The sequence below is a fragment of the Phaseolus vulgaris genome, chromosome 11, assembly GCF_051622355.1.
Source record: "Phaseolus vulgaris cultivar YP4 chromosome 11, ASM5162235v1, whole genome shotgun sequence".
NCBI classification, from domain to species: Eukaryota; Viridiplantae; Streptophyta; class Magnoliopsida; order Fabales; family Fabaceae; genus Phaseolus; species Phaseolus vulgaris.
The window spans coordinates 3,901,628-3,910,246 of record NC_143508.1 but is presented as its reverse complement, the minus strand read 5'-3'; positions in this window follow the sequence as shown (position 1 = coordinate 3,910,246).

Sequence of the window (8,619 nt, the reverse complement as noted above, 5' to 3'; positions counted from 1 at the left end):
GGATTACATAATCCATAAGTCTTTTTTCAGATGTGTGATTAATTTCCAGATTACATAATTCATAAGTCTTTTCTAATATGAGATTAGCTTACAGATTATGTAATCCATAAGCTATTTTTTAACATAATCCGAAAGCTATTCTCAAATTCAGATTTCCATATTATATAATTCGAAATATCATTTTGAATTATATAATCAAAATATAAGGATGACAAAAAAAAAGTATTTTTATATTTTATATGAAGGTGCATAAGAAACCGTCTATTTTGTGCTTTGATTTACCTGAACCAGACCCAGGGGAATGAGTTACCTCATTATTTGGAGTATACTTTGAAGTCTAAATTTGAGAGAAGTTAAACAGACATAATTATATAATTCGTTGTGATATTTTTAGAAAGTTATAACAATCATATATGTGTCTGAACATAATCTATAAGCTGGAGCATAGTTCTGTCTACACAGTTTTACAACAAAAAATTTGGATTATATGTAAAAAATGTTATGTATTATACTACAAATATTTTACTTGATGAAACAAAATCACTTATTTCCCTTAATGAGAAAGGGACTAACACTTAGACAAAGTTCCATATACACTGAAACACCAAAAACTGTGCATCATTAACACAAGCATAGAGAGTGACCATAACATCATTGGCCACAACATAGAATTGTCGTTTTCTTCAAGATTTGTCCTACAGATTTTATTTTTCGGTTGGTGCAGTACATTAAATGCAATAATATTTTTTGTTTGCCTTCACTGATAAGAAAAGCATGCATAAATATATATATACATATGAGTGGTTGCAATTGCAATAGAACAGACACTGAAAGCCATGTTTTCTCTCTCTTTCTTCTGAGTCTTTGTCCACTTTCTACCTTTTACCTTTTCAATTACAAAATGCATGGTTCTTAACATACACTATATGTTTATATGGGGTCTTAGTAGATTAAAAACTATGCAGTGAGGTGTTTGACCATTAATTAATCATAATTAAAAAGGAAGATTTTCATGGTGCATGGCACAAGGAGGTGAAAGGATTCTAAGGTCACCCTAGAAGTATCATTGGAACTATTATTACATCATTGATCCTTTAGAAAGTTTGAAATCATAGGAAGAATTAATGGTGACGTGTGGAAGCGACCCAAGATTCTAGTGGTGAAAAAAAAAGAGACAACAGGAACAAGACATGGAAAAAAATTAAAAAATTTAATCAAATTAACATGGTTGTGATTATTATTATTTTCAATAGTTTATTGTGTTAAATATTTATTTAAACAATATATTGTCTCAAATCATTTCTTAAACAATACAGTTTAGTTTATTGCAGTAATTCAAAATTTGATTATAATCTAACTTGATTTCTAATTTTAATTTTTTTATTTAAATTGAAGAAAAAAGAATTGATAATTTTTTAATTCTTAAAAAATAAAAATTTAATATAGACTTGCAAAATAGTTTTAGAGGAGAAGTAGTATATTTAAAATTATTTTTTAATATTATTAAAGTGAAAAAAGTATATAAATAAAATAATCACTTATTCGAGTCTCATTCTAAAAGAATAATATTTTTTTTATAAACTTTATTTTTCCTTCCTTTACATTTTTTCTAAGTTTGGTACAAATAACATAAAGAAATGTAACCAATGTTTATTGGAAAAAGCAACCCCAAAGATTTGGGACCAAAAGCGATTAGGAGTAACCATTGAATAATTGATCTCCTTGCTCATCATTTTAACGGTCATACTACGTCAACGGATTCCTGACAACGAATATTACAAGACTGTCCGACCAAAAGTTTAGTCAGAGTAAGTTCACTTTTACTCATTTCCCTTTGAAATCTAAATATAGTTGGTTTAGAAATAATGTATATATAGATATAGGTTGGTATATGAACTCACTCAAAGCACATATCTAACTCTGTAAAAGGTGGTATCAACTTTGGGTGTTATGTTTTGTGAAAATATATATTTGGTATTGAATTTTTGAAAGAAAGCTTGAAAAATATAAGTTTTATGAAAATTAAATATGCATTTTTCGTTTAAGCGAAATATCCTCGGTAAGCTAGAACAAGATAGGAAAATTTGGGTTCTTTCCAAACTTATATTCGCTAAAGTGAGAGGGGTTATCGCTCAGCGAAAATAGGGTGAAAAATAGGCTTCTCTCAAGTTCATTTTTCTTAAGTGAGAGGAAATCTCAATCATGTATAAATGGGGTGAATTTTGAGGTGCTCTTAGATTGATTTTCGTTTAAATGATGAGATTTTCGCTCAGACAAGATCCATTTTTGCTTAAGTTAAAAACAAAAATTAACTATGTATTTTATGTGATTATTGGATAAATTTGGGTTGATTGAATTTCTAAGCTTTGGTGTGGTCTAAATATTTAATCTGGTAGGTAACATGAATTAACCTTGTCATACAAGGTGATTTAATATTGAGATTATTATGTGCATAATTATGTGGATTCATATTGAGATAATATGAGATGTGCAAATCTTTGAGTTTAAGTCAATGCAAGAGTATTCAGAATTATAGCCAAATATCTTTATACACTACAAGAAAATTATAAAATATAAATCAATTTTAGAGATAAAAAAATAATTAGTTGTTAGAGACCATTTTAAAGAGACTAACAATTTTTTTGGTTTCTAAATTAGTTTCTATTATTTTTAGATGATTTTTAAATTGGTATCTAATTAGCAACCAATATTTTTGTTACCAAATTTATAATCTAAATAATTGGTAGTTAAAACTTTGATACCTAATTTTTTTAATTTCTAAAATGGTTTCTAATTTAGTTACTATTGCAACTAATTATTTTTGTCTCTAAAATTAGTTTCTATTTGATGAATTTATTGTAGTGATATGTTGGTCTATAAGGTCACTTGATTGCTTTAAAAAAAATGTATGAAAATTTATAAATTCATGTTTGTTATTTAAAGTGACATTTATATTATAAGTTTTAAAAATAACTAACTTACCTTTTTGTTTGGGTTATATTTATTCTCATGATACTATCTATTTATATGGGAGTAAGTGATGTTTCAAGTAATAGAGTTTCTTAAAAAAATATTTATTAAAAAAATTACATAAAATATAATAAAATTTATAAAAGAATATTTGATGAAAAAATTATTTAAATACATATATTTTAAGCAATAATTATTTATAATAATCTGTAAATAAAAAAAACGTTTATAAATTTTGAAATAATTTGTTTTGAAATTTTGGTTTAAAATTAGATATTGATGCATATTATATTATTTAGATATGGTAATAGGGATGTTAAAGATAAATTATTCAAAAAAATATTTATAAAAAAAATATAAAATATAATAATATATAAAAAAATTATCTAATGAAATAATTATTTAAATACATATATTTTAAGAAATAATTATTTATAATAATATGTAAATAAAAAATGTTGACAAAATTAGCATTTATAAATTTTGAAATTTTGGTTTAAAAATTTGATAGAAAAAAGGAAAGAAAATATTTTAAAAATACTGAAATATATTTTATATAATTTAAATTATTGATTTTGTTAATAATAAATATAATAATTAAAATGTTTATAAATGTAATATTGAAAACTGACTTATAATATTTTTTAATACAGGATTTTATTTTTACATTTTTTATATTTACTTAATTTGTATTTTACTTAAAAAATAAATAACTATTATTATTACATTTTTATAGTTCAATACAAAACTAAATAATCATCTTTTAATAAAAACAATTATTTTTCTAAGAATAATGTTTTTTAAATTATAATATTTTATTTTTTTTCTATGAATTTTTCAAACCAAATTTTCAAAAAATAAATTATTTTAAAATGTATAAATGTTAATTTTTTTTAACAAATTGTTTTATTTACATATTGCTTAAGTAAATATTATTTTATCAAATAATTATTTCTCTAAATATTTTTAAAAGTATTTTCCAAACTAATTTTATTAAAAAAATCAAAATTATAAAAAAAAAATATTTATTGTCAAGTAAAAAAAATCAAATTTGAAATAGAATATTATAACAAATCAGGTTATTTTGAATAATTATTTAACATAATGTATCTAAATAAATATTTACCCCTTAGTAGAAATAAACAATTTAATTAATTGTTTTTTTTTTTAATTTTAATAAATCTAGTAAGAAGTTAAAAGTACTTTAATAGACTCAGGTAGGTATATAGATATGGGGTGGTCATGTTTGACATCACAAACAGTAAAATTCTACATACTAATAAATTATTATTTTAATTATATATTTTTTTAATATAAATATTATTATAATTGGGTGTCAAAGGGTATTTTACTATTTGGGTGTTAACAAAAACTTTTCCTAAAGATATTTTATAAGTAGAATAAGTTCAATGAATATTAAAATAGTTAAAAATAATAGAAGTTGAAAAATAAAAATAAAAAGATAATATTTAAAAAGCAGGTGTGGTGAGAAGGTGGTGGGGCCCAGATCTGAAAAGCGAGATTGAATTGGTAGGCCACGCTAACCGATGCTACATCCCATCCACTGCATAATATATTTTTTATTTTCATTAATTAATTAATAATATTTTTCTGAAATTAAAAAGTTATTTGTGTCAGAACATTACTGAGTCTAGATTCTGCACCCTACCTACTCGCGCGTTCCTACCACTCGCCACACTCCTCCGTCTGTGTTGTCTAAGCGCTCCTTCTTGCGTGTGGGCGACAACGACATTTCGTGCCCACCAGACAAAACTATGGAAGCAAGTGTCACGCGCACAACCAACAGTTCTGCACTCGCGTGTGCGCCACTGTACATGGTAGACTGCATTTTTTAGTTATAAATTTTAATTGTTTTTTACAAGTATAAGTTTTTATGGACAGGTAGATAACTATAGTTAATATTTTTATAATATTGATTAAAAATTAAAATTAATCATCCTTTATTGGAATCACTTTGAACATGAATAGAGTAGTTTTAGAAAATATTCTCTTTTCTAATTTATTAAATAGTTATAAAATGTTAATATCATCTTATCTTATGATTGTATTTTGTATATTTTTTTTTAGTTTATGTTATTTGTACTAAAAAATATATTTATGTTTGAAATAAGCTTTGTCAGCATCTATTCTTTATGAAATTATTAGTGAAATAGTGTTTAAAAAAAAACAATGTTAATTTTTTATTAGACCTTCCATTTGTAATAGAGTTAAAATACTTCTTAAATATTCTATATTATTTTATTATTTTTTATTAAATTCATTTGAAATGTTTGTAATGTTGATGTACTAATTTACTTATATTTTTGTGTGAAATTAGATTGAGTTGAAAAATTATTATAAAAATAATAGTTTGGTATCTTAAAAAATGTTGTAGTATTGAAATATGGATTAACAATAACTTATATAACAATATGGTTTGGTTTAGGGTTTAGGTTGAAGTTGAATACTTTTCATATTTTGGAATGTTATGTTGATTATTTTACAATTGAACTATTCATTGAAATATTTGGTGAGATTTGTGGTACCTAATGTGACAAATTTGCTCAACCATTATTGCATGTTGTACTCTGTAAAACTGATGGTAGTGACAATTGCCTTGTGGGATTTGAATAGATTCTTCCACACACCTAAATATACTGGTTTCCACTGTTTTTTTTCTTTTTTTTTTTATTCCTTTCTATATAAAACATATAATTAATATTATATCTTCAAAGGTAATATACTATCTTTTGTGGTTAATTGAATAATACCCCAATTTTCATATATAACAAAAAAAAATTCATACATATTTGAAAAAAATAGTTAAGTGTTTTAAATGTTATTAATCTTATAGTTTTATTTTTAAAGATAGTGTTAATATTACGGTGTAATTGAATGTTACACGAATTAAAGTTAAGTTATAAAAAAAATTAAAAATATTTATTTGATTGAGTTACTTATGAGTTAATTCAATCCAGTTAGATTGAAACTTATTTTATTTATGGTTAATTCAACTTCGAGTTAATTCAAATAAGTTTAGAATAATGAATTTAATATGAGTTATTTGAGAAAATCTCATACTTAAACAGTACTTGAACTTTTCAAATTAATTTTTAAAAAAATTATATTATTTTTTAATTATGGTGATACTTGGAAATTATAATTTTTAAGAAAATAAATCTGTCATAATTTTGATTCAACCAAATATAACATGCTCGAAATGTATTGGGTTAAGATAAAAAATAAAAAAAATTAACTCAATATTTTTTTAATAGGTTGGATAAGGTTTTTATCCAAATCTTTTCCAACACAACTAGCAAACACTCCTAAAAAATATTATTAGATAAAGAAATTAGTTAAAATTTTATATGTACTTAAAAATAAAATAAAAAATTTAAATAAATTCTAATGTTGTATTCTTTTCAATAATTTTATTTATAATTAAAATATTACAATTAAAATTAAAACCCATTTATAAATACTTTATAGCATGAGATATATCTTAAGGCAGACTCATATATGTGAAATGATACACTGTTTCAAACATTTGGAGAAAATGATACACTGTTTCAAACATTTGGAGAAGATAGAATAAAAATATTTTAGAGAGATGATAATTTTTGTGAAATTAACTTTAAATAGTTAACCTTTTTAAATAATAAAATATTTATATTCAATTTTATTTAAGTATACAATACCTTTAATTTTGGATATTTTATTTATTGAAATTATTGTTTTAAATGTTTCTAATAGTTATGCATTTTAAAAAATTACAAATGATTAATATTTTAGAATTTAAAATATTTTAAAAAGTAATTCTTAAAAATTATATGATTTTTTTTTTCAATTTTAGAATCCCAATCATTTATAGTGGGTGACACTTAACATGATGCTTCCCTATTTTTTAGAATGATCATATTAGTAACTACACAAATTTAAAGTTTATAATAAAATAATAAATAAATGATGATTTGTTCCATTCAAATTATTTTATGCATGAAACTTATCTATCCTGTTAAAAAGCATGACATGGAATAGAGCTAAGTATAGTTATAATATCCATTATGATTTTTAAGTTTTAAGTTAAAAAAATGATTTTGATATAAACTCCACAATCAAGGAATTATATGATAATTTTACCTTTAATTGATTGCAAAAAAAAAAAAACTTAGTTCATTGAATCAAGCCTGAATGATGCACAAGAGGCTCTGCCTTATTTCAGTAACAAAAATACAAAAAAAATATTAAATGGATTGGACATTTGTTGCCATGTCCAAGACAAAAATAACTGAATAAAATAATTTACTCATACTTTATGAAAATTAAAGAATCACATAAATTCTCTTTGTCTACTTGCCTTTCATATGTTTGATAGAGATAAAAGAAAAACAAATAAAAGGAAAATACTTGAAAAAAAGAAAAATGAAAAAATGAAGGCTATTTTGATTGTACAAAAAATATTTTTCGTAATTTTTTTTTTATTATTAAAATTATTTTATAATAAAATGAGTTTAAATCAATTATGAAGACATTTTAAAGCAAATTTTAATAAATAGTTACTGTAATACATAAAAAATTCCATTTTCAAATAACTAAAAGTCTAAATTAAGATCAAAAATATTTTTTTATGTTATCTGAATTTACTCATAAAATAGTTATTTATATAATTTTTTTTGGTAAAGTTAAACATAGCATTTTTGAAAAAATTTGCTTTGGCCTGATGAACACCAACAAAAGTGGGGGATCATTTAATTGTCCTGTGAAAGAGGGTTTTCACTCTGTGAGGGACCACTCATTCATTCATTCAAAAAGATAAAACAAGTTACTTTAGCCCAACCAATCTACTAAAACAATTTCTGTTGCACATCCTCACATGTTCCTACATCAATCTTATCTTCACCAAATTTAATAAATTGCTAAAAATGAACGTTTTAACCATTTTAAGTTATTGGGTTATAATATATATATATATATATATATATATATATATATATATATATATATACTCTTTTTTTTTCTTTCTAAATTTCAAAACTTCTAATTTTTCTTTCATATATCAAGTCCTTTTATTTCATTTTGTCTACATGAATGATGTTTTGTTATTATATGAGTGATTGGAAAGATAAATGCATGTTAATTTAGATTTGCAAAGATGTGTCTATGTTTTTAATTAGGTTTCACATGAATATATTAGAATATTAGTAGCTTTTTCCTCTACATAATAAATTGGTTTGTTGTTTGTAATTTTGAATTAGTTTGAGTACAAATAGAAAATTTAAATCTAAACAAGATGGATCAAAATATGCTTCTTTTTAAGTAAAATTATTGTGGATTTGGTTTGAGTTTATACATTTAATTTTTAAATGATTTGGTTTGAGTTTTAGACCTCCAGTCACATAAATAAGGATATAAGAATTAAAAAAAATAAGGTTTATTGAGTTTTGCTTGTTATTTTAAGTTGTTAAATCTCTAGTTTAGTTGTAATGCAATCTATTTAAATTCGTTGGATTATAAGAAGTTGAAAATTTGTTTGATTTTTTTTATTAATAAAATAAATAAATAAATATGTATCAGTTTACGGATTGTCTAATCAAGACCAACACACTTCTCTCAAAATAATAATATAATCATGTAACTTTATATAATGTG